Source organism: Cyprinus carpio, chromosome B9 (genome assembly GCF_018340385.1).
Source record: "Cyprinus carpio isolate SPL01 chromosome B9, ASM1834038v1, whole genome shotgun sequence".
NCBI classification, from domain to species: domain Eukaryota; kingdom Metazoa; phylum Chordata; class Actinopteri; order Cypriniformes; family Cyprinidae; genus Cyprinus; species Cyprinus carpio.
In genome coordinates, this window is record NC_056605.1 from 29,748,582 (window position 1) to 29,774,910 (window position 26,329).

Consider the following 26,329-nt stretch of genomic DNA (forward strand, 5'->3'; position numbering starts at 1 on the left):
CAATAACCAAGCTATAGATCTATAGAGTAAATGACTCGATAAGACAAACAAATAAACTGTCTAAATGACCGTCATGGGCTGCGATTTCTGTTGTAGAAATGAACAATTGGTGTATTTTCTGCGTCCTCTGATCTCTTCTGTGTATGTTTCTTGTAGAATGACTTGTAAAATGAACACAATATTATAAATTGTTTTACAGCTGTGTATTAAAAGAAAACGAATAAAAGAAAAAAAATTGAAAAGCATTTTAAAAACTTTCTGATGGCCAAGGTCATAATTGCACTGTAGTTGGAACACTGGTAACTTGACTTCTGATCCAGTATATGATAAGATTTCTTTCTTTTTTTCTCTGACTGTTAGTTTTATTACTGTTGTTGTTATTATTATTATTTTCATATTAAGTTCTGCTGTTGCTGTCTTTTTTTTCTACAGCTGTGTGAATGCTGGAGTGTACAGTATGTTTATCTTCTTGATTCATGCTTTCTGTACAGTGCAATCAAACAAAACCTCAAAAACTGGGTCATAAGTAATTATAATATTAAAAAATATTTTTAAATGATAATTAAGCACATTTTCCCCAAGAATTTTCATTACTGTAATGCAAAAAATAATTAAAATCATTAAAAGGTTTTGTTGTGGTAATCAACATTAAACTGTTTATTTTTTTTTATGGCAAATAACAATTTTGATCTCTCTCTTTTTTTCTTCTTCAGTTTGAAGATGAAATTTGGCCTGGGCATGTTATGTTTCTGGTTGAATAAAACATAATTTAAATTATACTAGCAGTCATATTTCCAGCATATATCAATCCGATCATATCTGATCAAATGTCTGCTCCTCAGCAACTGTGTGCCGGTTCATTTACAGTAGATTCACTTTTCAGTGTTGCTTCTTTGTTTTTGTTTTTCAGTGCAGCACTGAACTGTTGTTGTTTTTCATAATAATTATGAAACACATTTTTGTACTTTTATTTCCTGTATGTTTCATGACACTGACAGCAAATAAACTTGAAAAACCTTGTTCCATCCAAAATGATCTTATGTCTTATTTTTTAATGGCCTATTAGTATTTTAGCCTCAATAAACTCTTAATTTGCTGCTTGTTAATAGTAGATAGTTGTTAAGTTTAGGTATTGGGTAGGATTAAGGGATCTGAAATATGGTCATGCAGAATAAAGCATTAATATAGGCTTTAGAAGCACTAACAAACAGACAATATGTGTGATGTCTGCATTACACGGCGCTCCCCGCAAGATGGCAGTAAATGATTGTTAAACCGGTCCCTCGCTCCTGCAGGTGAGCTCTTCAGGTTAGCTTTTAGCAACAAAACACAATCTGACTAATCACTTGTAAATTGGATGGATTATCTTGTGGATTATCTTCCGAAGCTGCTGTTCTGCTTCTAAAAGGTGAGATTTGTTTTTTTAAAAACAGTTTACTTTGCAGATACCTTAGTTATGGGAAACATACAAACAGTATTTATGTCCTGCTAATTGTTTGATTATTAAAATTGCATGAATTTGCCATAAAACAAGAAATTGAAAGAAAGAGAGATATATTTCCTTTTGTTTTATAGAATTATAAATATGTTTGTAATAAATAGCACGTTATAGAATAAAAGAAAACAAATCCTGTATAATAAAAATATTATTTGATGAGGTAAATATTAATACAGTAGATTTATTACAATACTTGAAACCACTGGCAACTTTATTTTAATTCTCTTTCATTCTTATTTCCTATATTTTCGAAACTTCTATTCATATTTCAATTGTTATTTATTTTAGTTTTATAATCATCACCAATTGCAAAGGCTATTTTTACCTTTTACTACTGGTCAAACAATCTACCCTCTACAAATAGTATAACAGCATTTGCAAATACCATCAATGTTTGTTCTTAGTGTAAACACAATGTTATTTGTTGCTTTTTACAGTGCACTTTGTCCAAACAGTACTGATCACTGTTTACAAAAGAAGATAATCTACCTTCACTTGGTGTATATAACCTGTGCTTTTCTGGCTTTCTGTCTCTGTTTGTCAGCATGCATATTGATACTTTCACAATATTCTGTGCCAAATCATTCTGATACTGTATTTTGAAATTGAAAGATTGAGAAATCGGTTGTCAGAGACCTTGCCTCCGGCAGCATCTGTAGTGCACACTGCACAATTAGCATGTGTCTCTGACTGCCATCTGCTGAGTGACCCGTCGGGCGGCATGTGAGAATCTGCAGCTCTGTAGTGATCAGAAATCCCGTGCACCATTCGTATGACATAACGTGCATGTGAGTCGAACTGCTCTGAATCCCTGTAGTGAGTTTAAACGTGGCGTCTCTCTTCTCCTCGCACCCCGAGCAGAAGAACACTTTCACTTTTCAGATCTGGAGGATGTAGATGCACTGATGTCTTAAACACACATCCCGTCTTCCAAGGTCTGCTGTTAAACGCTCCTGTGGATGTATTTCTCCCATTGATCTGTGTTTGGCTGCAGGCTTCTACAGAGAGAGCACTTGAGAGAAAGCACTCCTTAATGAATTCATCCTGCTAAATGCAGTCCAAAGTGCCTGTGGATAGCTGTGATCTGCTTCGCTATAAGGGCCCTGTGTCTGGGGCCCTCCTCTGACTGCCTGCTACCTACACTACATAGTGCTCCACAGTATAGCTCAAAACAATAGTATTTAATTTTTATTTACATGTTTAATTTTTTATTCAACCTTGTGGTTATTTATATATATTGTATATGTGATAATTTTACATGCTGACATGTGTATTTCTCTTAAATATTTAAAAATAATTGTTAGAAAGAAAAACACACCTCAGCTGGTGATTTAAATTTAATAAATTTCATTTATATGCACTAGTTTAACAATTCATATTCATGATCAACTGCAATATACACACTGTTTACAAAACAATTTTGGTTACACTTTACAATAAGTTCTTATTTGGTAACATTAGTTAACTGACAATGACTAACAATGAGCAATGTGTATTTTACAGTATTTATTAATCTTTGTTAATGTTAGTTAATAAAAATACTTTGTTCATGTACTTGTTTGTTCATGTTAAATCAAACAGTGCATTAAGTTGCATTAAATAATGTTAACAAATATACCTTTTGATATAAAAAATTAATTATTAAATGTTAAAATAGCATTGACTAAGTTGATTAAATGCTGTAGGAGTATTATTTATTGTCAGTTAACAAATAAAATTAATAAAAGTGTTACAAGTATTTTAATACATGAAAAATGCCTTTTGTAATATTAATAATGGACGATAATGCAAATGATATTTTGAGTTTTGAATTGATTCACTAAAAAAGTTTGAACTGATTTATGTTTAAAATAAAAATAAATATTTATATATATACTGTATTAATAAACTGAGAAAACCGTAAATAAGGCAAGCATCTTGCAGCAAAAAAAAAAAAAAAAAAAAAAAAATATATATATATATATATATATATATATATATATATGTACATAATTTTGGCCAGTGACTTGTGTAGAAAAGTTTAACTTTATGCAGACAAAGAGTATTGTAGGCCAGTGTTGATTGTGTTAAAGAAGTCAGTCTGTGCAGTGAAAATGTCTTAATTTTGTATAGCATGTCTCTGACCATGTGCATGGACATTATTAAGAAATGATGCATGGAAAGAGGTTTTGTGTTGCATGCACAGTGGGACAGTGTTTGTGCATTGGCGCAAAAAGATGTCTGCAGTGGCAAAGTGCATGCACTAGCCGTCATTCATCTTTGATATAGGCGAATGCTTTATGCACTGGTGCAATTAATATACAACCTTTTTCCCAGCAGAATGTTTGTTTTAGTGCCATTTAGGCTGGTATCATAAAGGAATTGCAATAATTCATCCAATTTTATACACTAACAGCAAAACTGCTGTAAGTACTTAGTGAAAATCAGCCGTAGTGCCCAGTCTGTTGTCTGCTGGATGCACCTGGTCATGAGGTGAGATGAAGCATGCTGGGGCTGAAGGTGAGGGTACATAACCAGAGCGTGTCACAGGAAGTGTTCCCTCGAAAGGGGTCAAGCTGGGCCCCGAGGCATGAACAACTCCAGTTCCCATTAATGCCAGTGCTAATGTCAGCGAAGCCCCCAAGGTAGTGAACCGCCAGCAAAGTAAGCAAGGATTACAGGAGCAAGTGACTTTACTCTACTGTAAACAATCCTGTCGTGCTCCCGTAAAATACACACACACACACACACACACACACACACACACACACACACACACACACACACACACACACACACACACACACACACACACACACACACACACACACACACACATAACAACAGAAGGAGACACTACCGTAGGGTTCAGTCTGTTGCTGAGGACTTAATACAGCATTTCCTCTGAAACAGGAACATCATCGTAAAGGCTATGCATCCAATCATCAAAACTCCTGTTTCACCTAGTCATTTATTAATATAAAGGAAGAAGGCATGCATGGATTTCTGTTCTTTATTTAATCTTAACTAGGGATGCACGGTAAGTATCGGCACAATATTTAATGCGCATCTTGTCAGTAAAGCCGGTTCTGTAATCAGCGATAAATCTCAACAAGTGGATGAATCACGTGGAGCTGTATTTATTTTACATCAGTTTTTCGGCTGGTTACATTGTTACACCAGTAGGTGGCGACAAGTGACATCTGTATGAGTGATGTACACTGATTTATTCAGGAACGTGTACTTTATGAGCGAGCCATTGAATCATTTACTCAACTGATTCTTTCAAAGTCACTGATTTGTTCAGCTGCCTTTATGAATGAGTCTTTTGAATCATTCACTCCAGCCAGTTCACTCAAAAGCACTGATTCATTTAGCGGTGAAGCTACTATATGATGCACATTATTATTGATGCTTTTTGGATTTTTGGAGCTGTTTTTGTTATGTAACTGCAAATATTTTGTCTAAAATGTAAGTTTAACTGAGTATTAACTTATGTTTATTGAGCGTGATTGTGATATTGCTTAATTATGAATCACTGATTGATGATATATCAGCCATGCTGATTAATCAGCCCATATTTAGCCTCAAAATCACAGATATGATGCTAGATGTACGTGGCTGTATAGTCCACAATGGATGTACTGTACATTTTCTGTTTTCATATGAACTGTACATTTTGTGTAAATACTTTGTAAATAAGCATTGGTTCAATTTCAGTAATGTTTTTGAAGTCTCGTTTGCTATCACAGTAAATGCAGTATCTGCTTGCATATATTGGCAATATATCAACAATCACTAATATAAGTGCTATTCATGCCACTCATTAAGACGTGTGCAGTATAAAGTCATGCCTGATAGTGACATGGTAATAATTATGTTGCTCTAATCTTTAATTACCTCAAGTGATTTTGTCATTTGTTGAAGACACAATGAGACTGAGATTTTGGAAGTAATTCAGTCACATTGGAATTTAATTAAAGCCTGTTTTGTCTGAAAAAAGTGATTAGTAGAAACTGAGCCAAAATTGAAAAAACCTCATGGTGTTCCAAACCTGCATACAATTTAGTTTGACAAAAACACCATACAAGATTTTTTAAATCTACATACCACAATCATTCAGTCGATGTTTATCTCATTCCATTCAAACTAGACACAAAATGTCAAACCTGAAGCGCTGGCATGTCTGTTGAATCTTACGCAAATGAGATTTCAGAGCTTCGGTGGATGTGAAGATTATCATGTAAAAAACATTTTGTTCATTACACAAACCTGACTTCATATGAAGACTTTCAATATAAAGCACGAGTCAAATGAACTATTTTTATGGTGCTTTTTATGGAGCTTGACACCCGTGGTCACTGAATTGCTGTCGTATGCAAAATATCTGTGTAAAAATCCTTCCGAACGACATGCGGGTGAGTAAATAATGGCAGAACTTTCTTTTGAGATGAACTATTCTTTTAAAGCCGAGAGTTATTTACAGAGCACAGCCCATTAACACAGTACTCGGAGACTTTGTTACGCAGACAGTTAAAACAAATGCAGTTTGCACAGAACATACGTCCTCTTCAAACTTTCTTTTTGCTTTTAATGTCTCTCTCTCCCTTAGTCTCTCTCTCAGATCGAGGCAATAAACGGACACAGGCTTGTGGCCATGTTTTTTTCTTTCCCTCGTTCTGATAGATTGTAGTTGAAGCTAATTGCAGTGTTTCAGAGCGGACTCTCTCGTCTGCTTAACCCCAGGATTTCTGTCCTTTTTTTTTCTCCTTTCTTTTTTTCATTCCAGAGGTCTCGGTGTGGAAGGACGGCGAGTACCCTGCTTTGTTAATTACGAGGATAACACATTCACTCATCAAATAATGGATGTGCTTTGCAATTTCAAGTTTTAATAATCAATTACTGAGAGCAATTCTCCACGGAGTTGCAAAAGAGTCATAAGTCTCAAAAGGCAAAGGAAAAAAGCTCTATTTTTACAAATGCCTGAGGGGAATTGACTCAAAGAGCTTCCTATGCATTTGCCAATGTAATTCCAATAGAAAAAGGATGGAAGAAAAGCTTGTGGCATTTAGTTCTTTGAAAAGAGTCTGTGTCTTATGAGGTGAAGTGTGGAGCGGAGGCATGTGGACTGTAAAATATTAGCAGGGATGCTGAACAAATGATTTATACAGTGGTCCAGAAGTCTGAGAACACTCATGAACATGCTGCATTTTTCTAGTTTAATACAAAATAAAATATTTCAGACCTCAAAATGTTTCAGTGCAGAATGTTAAGTATTTCTTATTCATTTTTCATCTGATTTTTCTTAATAAAGTCTTAACAAGTCCTGTTTGTTTCCAGATTTAAAATATATTTTAAATCCCAGTTTTGTAATGTGATCTCAGACTTATAACCCTCGCTGTGCATAAAATATACTGAAAACAGATGCTTTACACACATTCCTCACCTGTACGTTTTGATCGCTTTATAGCTGCTTTATATAAGACTTATTTTTTCAGTCTTTCCATCTCAAGTGATCCAGAAATTGTAAAGTTGGTTGCTTATATGTTTTCCCATTTTTGTGTGTGTGTGTGTGAGTGTGTGTGTGTGTGTGTGTGTGTGTGTGTGTTTGTGTGAGTGATTACTGTATTGGCAGGGCTATAGGTAACTAAATCTAAATCTAAAACAAAAACATTAAAACCATAAAAAACATTTTGGTTACTTGAAATAAAATAAACGTTAACTGAAATAAAATAAATATATAAAAACTTTTTATTTCAGCTAGTTGACAAAGCAACATTTATCATTGTAATTTAGTTTAACTTGATATACTAAAAAATTAAAACTGAACAAAAATTAAAACTTTAAAAAAATGTCAAATACACAACAAAATTATAAATGAAAACAGAAAACAAAAATAAAATATGCTTAAAATATTAATAAAAACTATAAAAGAATCTGATACAAAAAAACTGTATTGTACCACTTTTTTGTGTTTATTTATTATATATATTTTTTATTTTATTTACATTTAATTTAGCAGACAATTTTATTCAAAGCACCTTAAAAATAAGGACAATAGAAGCAATCAAAAACAACAATAGAGCAATAATATTTATTTATCTATTATTATTTCATATTATTTATTTATCATTTCAGTGGAACTTCAGCTTGCAATGACATTTATTATTTAAGGCTTTTAAAACAGAAATTTCAGTCAGTGTTTTAACCCTATTGAGTCTTTTTTATATATATATTGTTGTGTTTGACATTCCAGCTAGCTTTTTCTTTTAATCTCAATGTATAATGACATTTTAATAATTATTTTCCCCCTCAACTCTAAACAAACATTAATTCAACACAACAACATTAACTCTACAGCTCATGCATCATCTGTTTTTTACCCAGAGGGCAGTTCTCACCACCTGAGCCAGGGCACCGCTGTCGTGACCCCGGCATCATGCAGTGGGTGGTAACACACAAGAAAGGGCTGTTGGTCAATATTTTTAATGGTCAATATATAATGTTCATGCGTTTTCATTAATAAATATCACTGACTTCTAGATTAGTCTAATCTGCCAGTGTGTGTGTGAGTGGGTGGTAAGATGGTCTTTCAATGAAACTGTGTTTGACTTAGAAGTGAAGATTGTGTAGCCAGACATTTGACTAGCAGCATAAAGTCTGGTCCAGTTTGAAGCATGTGATTTTTTTCTGACCAAGATCGGCCCACTTGGAAGGTGTCATTAGGGGTGGGTCTGTTTGAAATAGTTGATATCACAATAATTATAGACTGCTGAGGAAAAACAATATTATAGGTGTTAATGATTTTTTTTTAAATGGAAAATATAATTTCTGCTTCTAGTTTATACCCTGCTAAAAGTGGCAAAGCGTGTCTATTTACTGCTAGAAAGATTTTAGACAGTTGTGAAGATGTTTAGAGTTTAAACAGTGAGACTCTACAGCAGATTGAAGCGCTGAAAAGATGGATGGCTGTTACAGACGATCAAAGGCAGAATGAACAAAGGATTGACACAGCTGGATCAGGAAGGTGCGAAAAAAAAAAAAACATCTCTTGTACAGGAAGCAAGAAAAGATTGAGAGTATCTTAAGAACAAAAATAAAGAAATAAATAAAATAAGCTGAAAGATGCGTGACAGCAGCATACTGTACAAAAAATAAATAAAAATACAAACATGCCACTGCCTGACATGCCTTTAGATTTGATCTTCTGACACAGCTTGGAAAATCTGTCTAAAATGACGCGTCCTATCTCGCGTTAGTGTTTGATCGTCAGTTCAGACACTATTATTAAAGTGATCTATAAATGTGACACATCAGCTGCGTAAACTGAAGACGCATCAAGAACCGTATGAAAGAACGGCACACAACATAAAAATATTTGGATGAGGATTACAGTGTTTGTTGATATTCTTCAAACATTTTGGATTGGGTTTATTCTGAACCTGAGTATTAAACTACTGCAAATAATTCACCCTGCATACATAATTCTTTGCATACAGAATCCATTCAGACTTTATTTTCTTTTCTTTTTTTATTGGTTGTAGTTGTAATCCTGATACTTTTTTAAGATATGTAAGAATTGACTTGCATTGTTTGCCATAGACAATGTTCTTGACAACATCATTGTAGAATCTGCATACTGAATATTCTTGTTGGTCTTCTTTGCATACTAAATTATGATTCATACTTTATTTAATGCATCTTCTGTTTGCATCTATTGTTACGAAATATGTATTTTTCCAACAAATGCTGACCTTTTGAACTTTCTTTTTCTCAAAGAATCCAGAACAATTTCATCATGCTTTCCACAAAAAATATTAAGCAGAAAAAAACTATTTCAAATGTTGAAAATAACAAGAATCAATATGAATAATTGAGCAAATCAGCATATAAGAATAATGAATTACTGAAGGATCTTGTGACACCAAAGACAAAAAAATAACATTTGACATCACAGGAATAAATTAAACCTTTAAATATATTAAAATAGAAAATTGTCTTTTTACTCTATTTTAGATCTAATAAATGCGGACCTCTTTCAAAAACATTAAAAACTATTCCGATTTTTTTACGGGTAGTTTATTTAACTATATACAGATGCTGCCTTTACTTCTAATGGGTTAATATGTTGTGTATTGTTTCCAAGGGTAGAAACACATTTTACAGTACACAAATACAGACTCCAGTGCATGCAACCTCAGTGCATGCATTTTTATTGAGTATTTCAACAACTAATTTTAACAAACCTCCTCAGAAAGGATGAAAATCTGACTGTAGAGGACAGATTACAAATATGACAATGTACTGTACTATTTTATGCTGCATTATGAATGCAGAAGTCATTTGTGCACTTATCAGAGTATCATTTATGCAGAATCAAAACCTATAGACTAAACTTACACAAACAATGCTGTTTATTTCAAGAGAAGCAGATCTAGTTGAAACTGTTATTTAAAGAATATGATGCACACACACACATACACACACACACACACACGATGGACTGACAGGCTGCTGGATGGGGTCTTTAACTTCACTCAGGCAGCCCACACACACCCCACATGCGCTTGGGTTGCATTGGCTCGCATCTCTCTGATTTACATCGCGAGCAGCGGACAGGGTGGTAGAGAGGAGGCTGCAGAGAGGAAATGGTCCATTTCTCCCGGTGCTTGGGAAGGGAAACAGAGGAGCATATGTTGGGATTTGAAGAGTCAATCCATGAATAACCTGAAGCGATGTTTCTTCTCTCTCTCTCTCTTTCTGGGAAGGCTAGAAGTGCAGCAGAGCTGTGCAGGGAGAACTGGCTTCCCTAAAGTACCAGGCTGTAGTCAAAAATATTTACAGTGCCAGGAGGTATTCAGCGAAATATTCTAAAAAATTTGATATCGAGCTGACCTCTCACTGGGCATCTGATGCCTCTCTCGCTCTCTCCATCTCTCCGTCTCTCGCTGCTGCCTCTCAAGCTGTTTAGCACACAATAACAGATTGCTTTAGCAACTAGGTTATGTATAGATTCCAAATATATACTGATGTGTTGTTATTAATTATCAACAAGGGTTTGACAGGAGACATGACAGTCTTGCATGTTTCTGCAGAATTGTAACATTATTATGGTTAACTCGGCTGATGAAATCATGTCAACAGGTTAATGTTATCTAGCAGCCAAAGATGTGATTTTGTTTAAAAAGTGATGTTAAAATTGTAAACGAGTAAGCAATATCAAATGGTTGATATAAAATTGCTATAAAATTTAATAAGCATTAATGTTGAAAGGGCATGTCCAAATCTGAAATAATAGTCTAAAAAATTTTCATAGTCATTTGTTTAATGAAATAAGGAACAGAACCATATATGGTCTAGATACTATTTATTTATTTGTTGTTGGCTTTTGTTAGTAGACCATAGATTTAGTTCTCTGTGACACAGTAGCCACATATTTACAAACAGTTTCTAGCATTGTTTATAGCACTCCTAATAGACTCATGTGCATTCGTTTCTGAGCTCGTTTTTAATCTGGTATTAATTTTTGGAATATGTTACAATCCCAGCTCTTATGATTGGGTTCGAATTAAAGTTGAGGTTGTTTTAGAGCCGATGGCCACTAGAGGGCAGGACAGATCCAGACAGAAGAGATACCGCACACAGCACTGATGCATTTACTAGCACATTAATGTTCTAAATCTTCACACAGTCATCATTAAGCATTTAGTGGAAAGGTCTGCAAAACATTATTTAGGATGAAATCTGCTGAGGAAATCAGTGAAAAGAATAATACAATTGTAAAAATAATTAATAGTTTGGCACATTGCTCTGAAACGCACATCTTGTGTGTGTGCATGTGTGTTTGTGTGTGGCTTCACATGGCTGTAGTTTAACAGGAAAATTGAAGCCAGATAGATAGATAGATAGATAGATAGACAGACAGACAGACAGACAGATAGACAGATAGATAGATAGATAGATAGATAGATAGATAGATGACATATAGACTTATTGACAGACATTACTATCATAGACTTACTAGTAAACATCTGAGGATGCATTTGGAAAAATTATTTACTTTGTATATGTATGTATTATGTGTCTATGTATCTACAATAGTGCTGTCAAAACGATTAATCACATCTAAAATAAGTTTTTGTTTACATAGTATGTTTATATATGAAATATATTTATATACAAGTTATATGAATATCAATATGCACATATTATGTAAACAAAAACTTCTTTTGGATGAGATTAATTGTAATTAATCGTTTGACAGCACTTATATACATTTTAATTTTTTTATAGTAATCTTTTATTTATTTGTGGTTGGGTTATAAGGTAGAATGAGCTTATTAGCTTTAGATAAACACAGTTGAAGTGTGTGTGTGTGTGTGTGTGTGTGTGTGTGTGTGTGTGTGTGTGTGAGAGAGAGAGAGATTGCCAGGGAGGAACAGATGTCATGGATCAGAGAGACACTTACACACTCCCACAGTTCTCACTGAAACCTCTCTCTCCATAAACACACACACACACACACGTTTTACAAACACAGCAGATTTCTGTCAAGTTATATTACAAGAATTGGCACTTGAACTATTAAGGCAAAAAAGAGCCTCACTATACGCTAATTATATTATTAATATTTGAAAGTGACATACAGTATGTGATTAAAATATATTTGAACAAACAAAACACAAATTTGTCACTGTTCACTATGAGTAAAAATACTGCATGATATGAAACAATTTTAATATTTTGGTGTTAAAAGTCAGTTCTACACTCACATTTCTTCACTTCATTAGTTCATGCTGTTCCAAAGAAAAATTATTTTAATCTTTATAATATTTTATAATAGCTTACCCCGCCTCTGAAACATCTTTCTGTTTAGCCTTTTTTTTTTAAAACCCATCCCCACTTTTCACGATCCAGTCAATTTTGATGGAAAAAATATCACACCCTACTTTTTTCCTGTTGAAAATCCAGTGTAAAGACTACTAAGATAAAGGAAAGTGCATTGAAATAATTTCACTATTAAATTTTAAGATATTAAATTACTTCTTTTACCACCTAGATTATTTTCTGTGTTTAATTTCTTGTGTTTTTTCTTCAATCATATATCAAGCTTATATTTCTATGGAAAACAGAAAAAAAAATCTAGCTTTTCTCTTTATTTATTCCAAAGGTAACAGTTATTATTTATATCATGGTACTGTATATATAACATTTTGTTTGGATTGCACACATATAGAGCTGAGGCTTCTCCTCTCTTTGCACATGCATTAGCTTTTATCACAGCTATTGTTATTATTCTGTATTTTACTTGAACGTCTTCAAAACATGACAACTGCCAGAACAACAAGACTAATGTATTCGGTGGCAGCCGAGGGAAGGAGAGGGATTGTGAAGTGTGCAGTGAAGTGAAACATGAAAGGTTCCAGACAGGATGTGACACAGTGTCGTTCGGCTCGGCGCAGATAAAAAGCCCCTTCTCTCCCCGAAACCCCCCGCAGCACTGCCTCCACACATCGGCCCCCGAAATCCTCCTCGCCATTAAACGCTTTGTTTTATGAACGTCTCTCCAGATCCAAAGCGAGAAAAGTGCGAGACTACACCTTATAAAAACCGCCGTAAAACTCACCGAAATCTACAAACAAATCTACAAACGCGTCTCTCTACCTCCCCTTACCTCCCCTTTCTCTCAGAGCCTGTGGTGGCTCGCATTGGTGTCCTTCACCAGTTGATTTATGGTCCGGCGCTCTGGTTTGTCACACCACAATAGGGGACTATTGTCAATGGCAGCGTTTCATTCTTACACCGTCGCACAAGTTTCCAGCCCCAAAGTAATTTGTCTGTTCACACTAAAAGCAGGAACAGTAATGTTTAATATACAGTTATATGTTCAATATTGTGTTCATATTCTTTTATCCAATACAATCAAACTAACTCCAGACAAATTAAAAATTAAAAACAAAACAATATAATATTATCAGATCATATGTTTTTTTTTCTTCTCAGAATTGGAAATTTATATCTCACAATTGTGATTTGTTAATTTCAATATGTAAACTCTGAATTCTAAGAAAAAGGCAGAAATATGAGATGTAAACTCGCAATTACACCTTATATATTCGTCATCTCGAAATTAACAACTCAACGACTCAATTTTTTTTTTGAAAGAAGTCTCTTATCCTCATCAAGCCTCCCTTTATCTGATAAAAATACAGTGATACCTTAATATTCAGATTTTTTTTTTATTATTATTATTTAAAATAGCTGTTTTGTATTTAAATATATTTTGAAATGTAATTTATTCCTGTGATCAAAGCTGAATTTTCAGCATCATTGTCTTTAGTGTCACATGATCCCTCATAAATCATTCTAATATGCTGATTTGCTGTTCAAGAAAACAGTTGTTGAAAACCGTTGTGTATTTTTTGCAAACTGTGGTTTTTTGGATTTTTTTTTTTTTTTTTTTTTTGATAAATGGAAAGTTCAAAAAAACAAGCATTTTATTAAAAAAAAAGAAATTTTTAGTGACATTATAAATGTAACAACTGTCACTTTTAATCAATTTAATGCATCTATACTGAATAAAAATATGAATGCATTGTTTTTAAAATCATACTGACCCCAAACTTTTGTACGTTAGTGTATCTTTTTTGCAGAGTAGATGATTATTTTCAAACAGGTTTCCCAACGCTCTTCCAGGTCTGCCATTGGTCTGATAATGGTTAGTCCTGCCCCAAACGCATGCCATTGGTTGAGTCAGTGTTGCTGTGTCAGCCGTTTGTGTTCTAAAACCAACACAGTGTTACACGTTTTAGTGCGATCAACCAACGAAAGTCTTACTTATAGGTGTCTCATATTAAGCTGGTATGGAAGAGAGTATTTTTAACAGAAAAAATAACACACTTGAGGTTTAATTGCATTTCTATTTCTCATCACGCGTTTAGTTCCAGCGCTGCAGTAAGTTACCTTTGCTCTGCCTGTTCAGGGTGCATTCACTCATATATTTGTTTACCCAGAGCTTCTCCTTTCAGTATAAGGGCGCGAAGGAAGGCTAGAGCCGAGTAGTCCTCCGTGTCCGACTCCTCTCACTGTGGCCCTTGTTACAGGACGAGTTAATTGAATCAGAGTTCACTTCGTCCGTCCAGATGCTCCTCGTAGGGAAAACACAAAGTGTTGGTGCAGGTGTGTCCGTGATAACACTTATTTCCATTAAAGATCTCCATTGCGGCGCTCGGCCTCACGGCAGACGGGCAGATTTGTCTTTGTAAACATTCTCCCGGACATTATTCTGATGGCCGGCGGCGCCATTCAAGAAGATTACACTCTGACCTTGGGCTACAATAATCGGCCTATTGATACAACCGTGGAAAGTCCAGGGTTGCTTGTGTGTTCAGCGCGGAAGGAGAGAAGTCGGAGAGAAAAGATACGAGATCTGTTGATTTCGTCTCGGATATGGACGCAGTTAGAACGGCCCTGACCCTTCGTTGCCCGCACCTTTTAGGCTTCGCTGAGAGAGACTGCGCCTCACAATAGTGTAAACGGACATCACAATAGATGCATGCCCTGCGCACACTAATGCATTCATCTGTGGAAAGAATCTGAACCTCTGTGGCTTTTTTCTAATAGACAAATTGTGTAATTCTGAAAGATTAGTTTTGAAAGGGATTCTCTATTAAGAGCCAAGAGGAAGTTGATAGCTTATGGAAGGGTGCAGTATTTCTTATCAATAAAGCTTTATGCGGCTTTTAAGCGAATGAGAAAAACCTGTTATTGTTTTGTTCGCCACCAGAATCCGTCTTCAGAAAGAAGTTCTCAGCACGCCGCGTGCCCAGTGCCATTAGCTGGAGTCTCTTAAACGACCTGGTCGTCTGGAATTATGAAAGTGAAAAATTCATCACAAATATCCCAACAAAAACAGCTGCAAGCTTAGAATGACACATACAGTAGAAAATAGATTATTGATTCTTATTTATGGCTTTGATGCTCTGTGTGTGTGTAATTTGTATTTCAGTTTCTGTTTTAGGATACACAGGGCTCCTACAAACATGGAAATATAAGATAAAATAAAAAAAATTATAATATTTATTATTATTCTCCCCCATCCCATCTACATCAGAAAAAAAAGTGGTGTGGGAATTAGGTAAATAAAAAATAAAAATAAAAAAAGAAAATTTAATAATTATTTTATGTATTTATTTATTCATTCATTCATTACTGGAGGATTTGTCTCTTAAACTGAAAATGGCTGTTTATTTTATTTTTAAATATTTAAAAAAATCCTATTTACTTGAGGATTGTTCTCTTAAAGTGTAAAATACATCTTAAATATCCAACTTAGAATTGTCTTAAAAAATGTTTAGAGGTTATCTGTTCTCTTTTGATGTTTTCATGTTCCATGTTTTTATATTTATTAGATTTTTTCTATAATTGAGCACTTTTAAATTCATAGTCTGGCACTAATTATGACTAATAAGCAATTAATGTACAGTGGAAAGCTCATAAACAGTTTAAGTTCAACTGTAAACTGTTACTGTGCATTAAACACACATACTGTACTTTCTGACTCATTACCTCAGTTTCGCTTCGCATGCTGACACCTTAATCTGTGTTTAGTTGGCTTATTCAATATGTACATGTCTTTTGTAAATGTCTCTTTATATTTTGACAGCAGGACTGGAGAAAAACAAAAGGAAATATGTTTTTTTGATTTTGGCCGAGTTTTATAATTTGCCCAACAAGTTGATTTTTGATAGCTGGTAGACCAACACTTAAATCCTCCTTTAACATAACATTTTTTTTTTTCTCAATGGCTATGGACATTGACTGATAATTTTTAATGCAACAAGTGAAGCAGTCCACAGTTTAACCTCAATCCCATTCCACTTCCAGAGAAATGAGTTATATGCCTTGTTTTACTGCCTAAATCAGTGGCCCACTATTGGATTGTATGGTCATTTCTGGTTATGGATGAAATGCACTGGCACATTGTCTCGTGCTCAAACTGGAGTGGCGAGTGATCCATCGTATTGCATGCAAAGGGCTGTATGGCATATGCATTTAGCATATGACACGTTTTGTTGAATTGTCAAATATTGACCCTGACAAGATCCCTCATCGATATCAGTGTCCAGCGGCTCTTTCTCCAGACTGATAACCTTTGACACCATGAGCACTCACTCAATTGCGAGGTGATTCGTCAGCCAACTGCGAGTGGATGTACTGTACAGAAGTGAACACATTAAAGGAAACGCTCACCCTAAAAAAAATTATAATTGTGGTTCCAAACCAGTGTTATACAAAAGGAGATTTTAAAATTTCTCCCCTTTCTGAAAAACACAACAATACAAGGCTGTTTCTGCAACTACAGGCACTTTTGACTCTCCAAAAAAAAAAAAAAAATACCTGTGAATTTTAATTTTAACCATCAGAGTTAAAATTACCGCAATGTTACAATAACGTTCATTATATAATTTTTTCTTTTTTAATTTCTATAAAAATGTAATATATTTCAATAGCTTTTTCAAATATTGTGTAGTTTTGTAAAAACTGATATTAAAAAATAATATACAAAATAGGGGATTTCATGGTTTTCTCTATGCCATGTAAAATTTAGACAGTAACCTTAGATGTCAACTGTTTCCATACACACTAAAGATAACATATTAAGCTTTTTATGACAGATGGTGCAATTTCAATGTGTAAATCATTGTAACTCAATTGTTATCATTTTTTTGGGGTGGAGGGGGGCTGTGTCGGTAAGGACGCAATGTTAAAGTGCCATGAAATCAAAAACAGGCAACTGTAGAGAACAACGGTAAAAGAAAAAGAAAACATATAGACTGAATATTTGTAATTTGATATACAGTAAACCTTGAACTTGTCTTTACCGCAACACAAGGTCTTTACCGCAACACCTAAATTTGCTGCGGTAAAGACATGTTGCGGAAATGTAATTTTTGCTAATATTGGCAGCTAGCAAGGTCTACTACATTAGTTTAGCAACTCATAAACACATTAATAAAAATTAAATAAAAATTAATACAAAATATTCTTAAACTGTAGTTCAAAGTACAGAAATACTAAGCTATAAAGACAATAAAAAACTAAAATTACCTTACACTTTTGATTTTATCATGATTGAGTAAAAGGTAGTGAGGTGGCCCAATCTGTCAGCAATGTGCTCATGTGCTAATTTCTGTTTCCATAGAAACTAGATTTGTTTGTCTTTTATAAAATGTCATAATAAAAGTCTTTTTTCATTGTCGTGGTAAGGACATAAAAGTGGGGGACAGGCACATTTAGTAAAAAAAAAAAAAATATATCATAAATATGATCAGTAAATAATACAAGAACAATTAAGATGCTATAAATGAATATTTATATTGAACAATTCATTTTGAAATAATGTCAAATTGTAATTCAATAAGCTTATTTTAAGTATCTCAAAACCAGAGTTGTGGGACATGAACAAAAATGGTGTTTGGATCTATAAATGCTTCACAATTTTTTATTAAATCACATTAATAATTAATTATATTTTTTTGTCAAGGTGTGTGTAGATATTTATAAAGCATCATAAGACAAATTTTAACATACATCTAAAATTTAACTGCTGGGACTTAAAAGTGCCTGTAGTTGCAGAAACATTTGTGTAATGTAAGTTGTGTACTCTTTCTCCATGTTACCTGCACCCAGATACCCCAATTTATTTGTTGTCAAAAGTTATTTTGCGTCATCTGGTGGCCTTTTGCTGACAAATAAATGGGGGAAAGAGCACACCTACCAACATCTAACAATACAAAGCTGGTTAAAAATAAGCAGAGATGTTCTTAAACTGTAAATTTCTAATCAAATTGCAACACTTGTGATCTGTAACATTTAAATCTATATAAAGATCTCCAGAGTGTCTAATGTGGGTTTTTTAGTGCATGTATAAAAATGCATTTATTCTATTTTATGCACCATCAAAAAACAAAACTGCCATCTGTGGTTGACAGAAATTTACCGTAAAAAAACCCAAAACAAATATTTTACCAATTGAACTTAAATTTAGAATAAAACTACATTTTCATTTGTAAAATAATGCAGTAAACATTAATTTAATAACAACACGAGATGTAGAAACCAAATGTACTGGATGTTTTTCAATGAAAAACTGTCACAGTTTGCTGTAAACGCTAAGATGGTTTGCTCTTTTACACTTCCAAAAACTCTACTTTTAACAGTATTTTACTGTAAAATTACATGAATCTTTTACAGTTTTTCACCATATAGTATAAATAAACCAATTAACCAATTAATAGGTTTCTATTGTAGCATGTTTACAGTCTTTTACCTGTTAAAAATTATGTTCATTGTGACCAGTATCTTTGATTCATCCCATTTGTGATCTTTACTTTCCTAGTCTCTATGCATGCTGCCATTCTCAAGCACACTTCCTCCCACAGATTGGGCATGTTCCCAGATTGTGGTGGGATTTGAATTAATGAACATAATCTTGGAGCAGCTGTATTTATAAGACTCATTCCTGTGGATTTTCTCCGCCAGACAAACAGCAGGACATTGACACGCCTATTACGACTTCAATACCTTCTTCATTTTCCGGCTTTTCTTTTCTTACAGATTCCACAAATTAGACCCATGAAGTGAACATTGATTTAGGCCGAACTAACAAACTTGAAAGTCCAGCAACAAGGCCCGTTACCAATAACACACGATGTACAATGGTGCGCTTGCAAAATCCCCCGACGAGAATCTAAAAAGCTTATTAGGATTTAAATGAGCTTACTCTTACGAATATATATGATGCTTCCCAATTAGTGCGAAAGCAAATGCTCTTTTCCCCTTCTGTGCAAACGCTAAGATGATTTTTATTGACCCAACTTTGATCCCTGAGATTAAAGAGGAAGCGAGATTGCTGGTAGAACGGTGATTCCTCAGGGTCACAGAGCTTGCAGAATGAAAGAGATCACATCTACTTTGAGAGTTGCATGAGTTTGTTCATTCAGACATTTGAAAGGCACGTGAGTATTTTTTTTTTTTTAGCAAGTCTTTTGCAGGAATGGAGACACTGTTCGATGTTTAGATGGGAATGCAAGTTTATTGTTTACTTCATGCACATTGCATGCAAATATTTTTTTTTAAATACAGTATGTGCAACAGTTGCCACAGTTTTACAACATGACCTCATCAGTAGTGATGTCAGTTATCATCTGAGAGTTTAAATTTATTTGACATTTTAAAATTACATTTTTTTTCAGTCAGATGAAGTAAACACTGTCAAGAAAAACATTTTTTTTTTCATTTGTTATCTGAGTATTGCATGCATACAAACAGTATGCATACTTTATACAATATATGTCCCCCTCTACTACAGGAATTGCAAGAAAAGTGTGGTAGTGTGCTATTTTAAACATAGCATGTGTGTGTTTTCTTTGTCTGCTGGCATGTAATTGCTCGGTACATTTCTTTTTGCTTTTGTTTACATGGCAACACCATCTGTGTGCCGTCTTGCACATGCTTTGGCATTTGATGCAGCTGTTGTGCTGCAGGAAAGTGTTCCTGTCTGCAAACAATTTTATTCTGTCTTTTCTTTTTAGAGTCAACATTAAACACTATTTTCAACACATGTTTTTCTAGTAATTTAAAGGAATAGTTCACCCAAAAATGAAAAAGTGCTGAAAATGTACTCACCCTCATGTCATCCAAGATGTAGATGAGTTTATTTCTTCATCAGAATAGATTTGGAGAAATTTAGCATTACATCACTGATTCACCATTGGATGCTCTGCAGTGAATGGGTGCCGTCAGAATGAGAGTCCAAACAGCTGATAAAAACATCACAATTATCCACAAGTAATTCAAACCACTCCAGTCCATCAATTAATATCTTGTGAAGTGAAAAGCTGTGTTTGTTCAAAACAAATCCACCATTAAGACAGTTTTAACAGTTTTCAAACTGTTGCTTCTGGCTAAAATATGAATCCTCTATGTGTAATATAGCTTTCTTCAGTGAATGAGGAGAGAAATATGCACCAAGCAAAAACTGTTCAAAACTGTTTTTTTTTTTTTTTTTTTTTAATATGTAAGATGATTTTGACATGAGAGCATCATGGTGGATGGACTTACTAATTGGAAGAAGCATTATTATGAATTATTGAATCATATTTTGGCCAGAAGCAATGGGTTAAAGATAAAATGCCTTAATGATAGATTTGTTTTTTTTTACAGACACAGCTTTAACTTTACAATATGTTAATTGATGGACTGGAGTGGTGTGGATTATTTGTGGATTATTGTGATGTTTTTATCAGCTGTTTGGACTCTCATTCTGACGGCACCCATTCACTGCAGAGCATCCACTGCTGAGCAAGTGACGTGATGCTACATTTCTCCAAATCTGTTCCCATGAAGAAACAAACTTATCTACATCTTGGGTTTTTAAATTATTTTTTTGGGGTAAAGAGTCCCTTTATGATATACATCAGTAATTCCAGTCATAGATTACATGAAGAAGAACATATTCTTGTGCATGCAGATTTATCTACATTATAATCTTTACATAAACTCAGATGTAATTTCCAAAGTTTCCCCCTCTGACAAAAAAACTAACAAAAAAAAATTCATCCTCGATTCAATTGATGGTGTTTGGCTGATAGCGCTGTTTTCCTCATATCTGAAGAGAGTTGTTATTAGAGGCTCCACAGAATGGAGCAGTCCTCTGTGAAGTGGAGCGCTACTTGAGACAAGGATAGCATTTCAGAGCTATTGACAGACACAATATCTCGCACCCCTCTCCAAGGCCTCTTCAGTCGCAGCCATCGGCACCTTAAACAGCACAGAGAATCAATTCTGTACAGCTGTGGAGCTGTTGTGCTTTCTTTCTCTCCATTTTTTTTTTTTTTTTTTTTTGGTTTTGAGTTTCAAATTCGCTCATTACTCATTCATTTAGTGCTGGAATAAATGTGACTGTATCAGGCAGGGAATTCGTACAGACCTCAGATTTAATGCAGAAGTGGCAGGTGTGACTGATGATATGTAGACGTGTGTGTGAATATGTGTGTGTACTTTGTGTTTGAGTCTTATAAAATGGATTTATTTGCATGGTGATTTGATATTCTGAACGGTGTCTAAAACTTTGTACTATGAGCGCTTCTCATGTTTATTTGCCTCTTTATGATGAATTGCTTGTTGTATTCCTAATTTGTAAGTTGCTTTGGATAAAAGCATATGCTAAGTGAATACATTTAAAATGTAAATGTATATGTTCAGTTGTCTTAAGAAGTAGATTTAAACATTCTTATAATGAAGGCTTGCATAATTATGCAGATTTGGGTTTATTTGACCCCAAATGGATGCATTTAATATAAGAGCATTTTAGCTAAATGCAGGGTCTCAAATGTATTTTTACAAGTTTTGATGTGTTATCAGTTTGTAACAGTATAAAATTCAATTAATTATCCAAAAATGCCTTTAATAGATGGTTATTTAATACACAAACCAATTGGGTGTAGTTTTCCCAGAAAATAATTTATGTATACTGTAAACTTGATTTAAATTCACTATACTGTGACCATACATTTTGGTCATAATATGATATGATACTGTAAAAATGAGGTAGTTTGTGATATGGCAAAATTCAGTTGTCAAATGTCAATGGGCTCTTAATTTGTGAAAAATGTCACAATGCAAAAAATCTCAATTTGTTTTGAACCTGTATTAATTTCTTTCTTCTGTTAAACACAAAAGAAGATATTTTAAAGAATGTTAGTAGCCAAAAAGTTGCTGGTAGCCATTGATTTCCACATAATTTTTTTCCATACTATGCAAGTCAATGGCTGTTTGATAACCAACATTCTTTAAAAATATCATATCTTCGTTTGTGTTCAACACCTAAAAAGAAATTCATACAGGTTTGGAACAACCTGAGGGTGAATAAATATTAACAGAATTTTCATTTTTGGGTGAACTATCCCTTTAATTCATGTTTTTTTATTGTTTTTTTAGTTTAAAAATATCTTTAAATCATTAACATATGTATTTGATTAACAATGTAATGTGTGTATTTTGTCTTTCTGCACTGACAGTAAAAGAAACATTGAAAACGAGTGGAAAAAAATGCCAAACGCATTTATATTCAAGATACTATCTAGCAAAACAAGTCTGTTTTGCTCCTTCAGTAAATGTATTCTGTTTTAAGGATTTTTAAATATTTGAACTGGAAAACAAGGCAAAAATACAGATTTTTCTTTCTTTTACTCCCACCTCCGTGACTCCAGTGATTTTCGAGATTCAGGGCATAAAAATTCCGAGCGCGGAACGTGAAGTGATATAAATTCAGCACCACGCAGACAACGGAATAATAACATTAATGAAAATTTTACATTGACTAAAAGTCAGAGTTCACCCTTCATTAATTTTAAAGTCGCTCTCTCAGACTTGGAAATGTGTTCGGACAGCCAGCTCTTTGCTCAGTCTCAGCGTGGCCTCGCCAAAGACTCCGAGAGCCCACCAACGCTTTCCACGTGTCGCTCATCATTTTCAAACATGACGGCGGCTGCTGACCTTTCGGCTCTATCTGGAGTTTACTTTTTGTTCTCCCACTCCACTGAAGTCGTATCCATCACACACTTTAATTCCATATTTTATCCCCTCAAATGTATGGTGGGCGTTTTATCATCATCGCTCAGCCGTGTGTTGATACACGCCTCACAGGGGGCTATTTAGGAGAGTTTAGTGCTAAACAGCACTCATTTCCTCTGTAATAGATGCTACGATGTTGCAGTTTTCCAGAGGAAAAAAGCATCATTATGAGAGAGATTTGTTGTGTGGGATGGCTCTTCCTACTACACGAGTGCTGCACATGCGTGAAGGTGAACAGGTTAATGCGGCAGATGCTTTGTGCATTGCGCTCACGCGTTTGACGGCGCGAACGTAAAGGCTTGAAGGAACACGTGTGGCCTGTGATCAAGCAGTCCTGGAAGACAGCGCTGGAAACGGAAATGAATATCAAAACAGTCGCTAAATCAGCATTGTTGTGCTAACCTTTGTGTTAGCTGATAACGTGACATGCAAATCTAAACAAGGTTCGAAATTAACTTTTAGTCACAGCTGGCAATGGGGAAGTGAAGTGAATGAAAAAAATGTAGATATTTTTATAGATAAGCAATGAATTTCGGTATTAAAAGTATGCAACATAAAATCAGAAGCATATATATTTTTAATTACACACACACACACACACACACACACACACACACACACACACACATATATATGTGTAATAAAAAATATATATGCTTATGATTTGCATAAAATGTTGCATAAATGTTTGTGCACATACATTAATATATTTAATATAACATTATTTATATATATATTATATATATATATATATATATATATATATATATATATATATATATATATATATATATATATATAATGTTTTATTATATATATTATATTAAATTTTAATATTTTTAAGAAATACATTTTTTATATTTTGTCATTATTAGAGATTATTAATAGAAGGAATACTCCATGTAAACATTTCATTACAGGAAAAAAAAAGGATGTGAATCATTTGCATCAGTGAACGTAAGATTACTTTTCTCTGCCAACTTCGACCACTGCCAAATAAAATAAGCGGCCACTGCAAGGTTTTTAACTTTCCAAAGCCAATTTACTACAAAATAACTAGTGAGTTGGTGCCTAAATGTAATATAAGATGCATATGATACATATCAAACAACTAAGGTTGTGATATCTATTTCCACATTGTGTCAGATCTAGGAAGAATTACATTTGGGAAAGCAGTTGGTTTAGCCCTGAACAAACATGACTGATCTGCCTTGAAGTGCAATAGAGTTTAAGCTGTGTACTGAGAGCTTACCGCATGTCCTCTTCTCTCTCTCAGAGGACACTGGGTAATCGCCATCGCTGTCTGCCTGACATGGCCTGGGGTAGAGGGACGTGGAGCAGGAGGAAAATGGTAAAAGTTGAAGCGTTGGTATTAGACGGCAGGTGCGATGTTTAATCTGTGTATCTAAATCCCTGAAATCCACAGAGCCTGCAATTAGATAAATAACACAGTCAACCGGTAGAATAGTTAGTTGACAGATCAAGGACTTTGCTTTCTTTTTGTGTCCTTTATGCAGCAGGCCAGACCATCAGCTAGACTGAAATACTCCTTTGTCTGAGCAAAACCACCTTCCTTCTTTAGAAGTTCATTCATGAGAACAGTCCCAGTTGTTGAAAAAAATACTGGAATGAAGAATGATTTTCATGACTTGTTTCAGTACTTGACTGCCTGTTTTCTTTCACCGTTATGGATGAAGCATTGCATCACACTGATACGTTTCCTGCAATTCACACAGAAAATATCATATTGTAAGTATTAAGTATTTTATCTTGGTAAATGTAAACATCTAATCATCATTAATCAAATTAAATGTTACATAAAATGTTAAGAATGGTAATAAATTATAATTAATAATAATTGTAAATAATTTTTGTTTTAAGCACAAATCTGAATTAGAAAAATAATCAAGATATATTTTTTTAAGTTTATTTTTTTTTTTTTCGTGTTTTAGGGATGTTTGATTTTTATTTTATTTTATTTATTTATTTTTGACTGAAAAAAATAAGACAGAAATAATCAATGATACTAGAAAAACAGTATTCTATTCTCAAACTACATTTCTTAATAAAAAATAAATAAAAAAACACAATCCCTCCATTCACTTTTCACAATCCAATCTGATAAAATGTAACATACAGTATCTTTTTTTTAATTATCTAATAATTAATTATAATTAAATAGTACTGCTACTACTGACAATACATTAATGTCTTAAATTTGTTATTTTTACCTTAGCATATTTATTTATTTATTTTTAGGTTTATGCTTAAGTTATAATAATTATTTGGTAATATGCGATATACATTTTCTGAAGAAGAGTAGGCCTACTGCTAGATACTGTAGAAGATGCACTCTCTGAAAAAAAGGTACAAAAGCTGTCACTGGGGTGGTACCTTTCAAAAAGGTACACTTTTGTACCTTTTAGGTACTAATATGTACCTTTATGGATGCTTTAGGTACAAAGGTGATCCTTTTGAAAAGATACCACCTCAGTTACAGCTTTTGTACCTTTTTTTTCTCAGACAGTACTAGATAGAAAATCACTGTTCCCAGACTATATTTCTTAATCTGGGATGTAACATCCACTTTCACAATCCATTTCCTGTTTCCATGTCCTTTCATCTCCCGTTTGACTTATTAATATACAGTACTACAACATTGTGGAAGTGAAACGGCTAGCGGATGGCGTTTGGCTGAACCAGATTACCTTCTGATTCCCTCCGTCTCGCTGTGTCTCTTTTTCTCCTTCAGTGTTTTTGTCTGTCTTCGGTCGTCCCCGGTGAGAAGCGGCGCTGAACTCTTCCCATCCTGTGTTTTAAAGCAGCTTAAGTGCTCCTCCATGCCGCTGATTTCCTTGTAGGCCTTAAGAAGTGATCACCTTCCTGCAATGCCCTCAGGATTAAACAGGCCAGGCCGTCCTCTCCCCGTGCTTCGCCCCTACCTTTGTAGTCAATAAAAGACTAACTAGAAAAGAATGAGGAGATGGGAGAATCAATCTACTGGAAGCCTCCCCACAGTTTTCTCATCACTTCTTGTGTCGTGTGTCATCTCTGTCCATAACGGGGGAGAAGAACAAACTCAGTATGTGGGATGAAGGGTTTTTTTAGTACGGACTGAGAAAATAGAGTCAGAGAGACAGAAAAAAAAGAGTGATTTTGATGGAATGAGTGAGCGAGATGAGTTGTGTTCAGACTCACAGCGGGGACGAGTGC

General features: G+C 34.3%; 1 long non-coding RNA gene across 1 annotated transcript; it reads left to right on the forward strand.

Annotated features, from left to right (window-relative positions):
- Window positions 1-1,298: 1,298 nt before the first annotated feature.
- Window positions 1,299-25,982, forward strand: LOC122138390. The gene is made up of 3 exons (XR_006155528.1): window positions 1,299-1,408; window positions 24,393-24,467; window positions 25,869-25,982. It is a non-coding gene; the product is annotated as an uncharacterized LOC122138390 (long non-coding RNA).
- The last annotated feature ends 347 nt before the right edge of the window (window positions 25,983-26,329 follow it).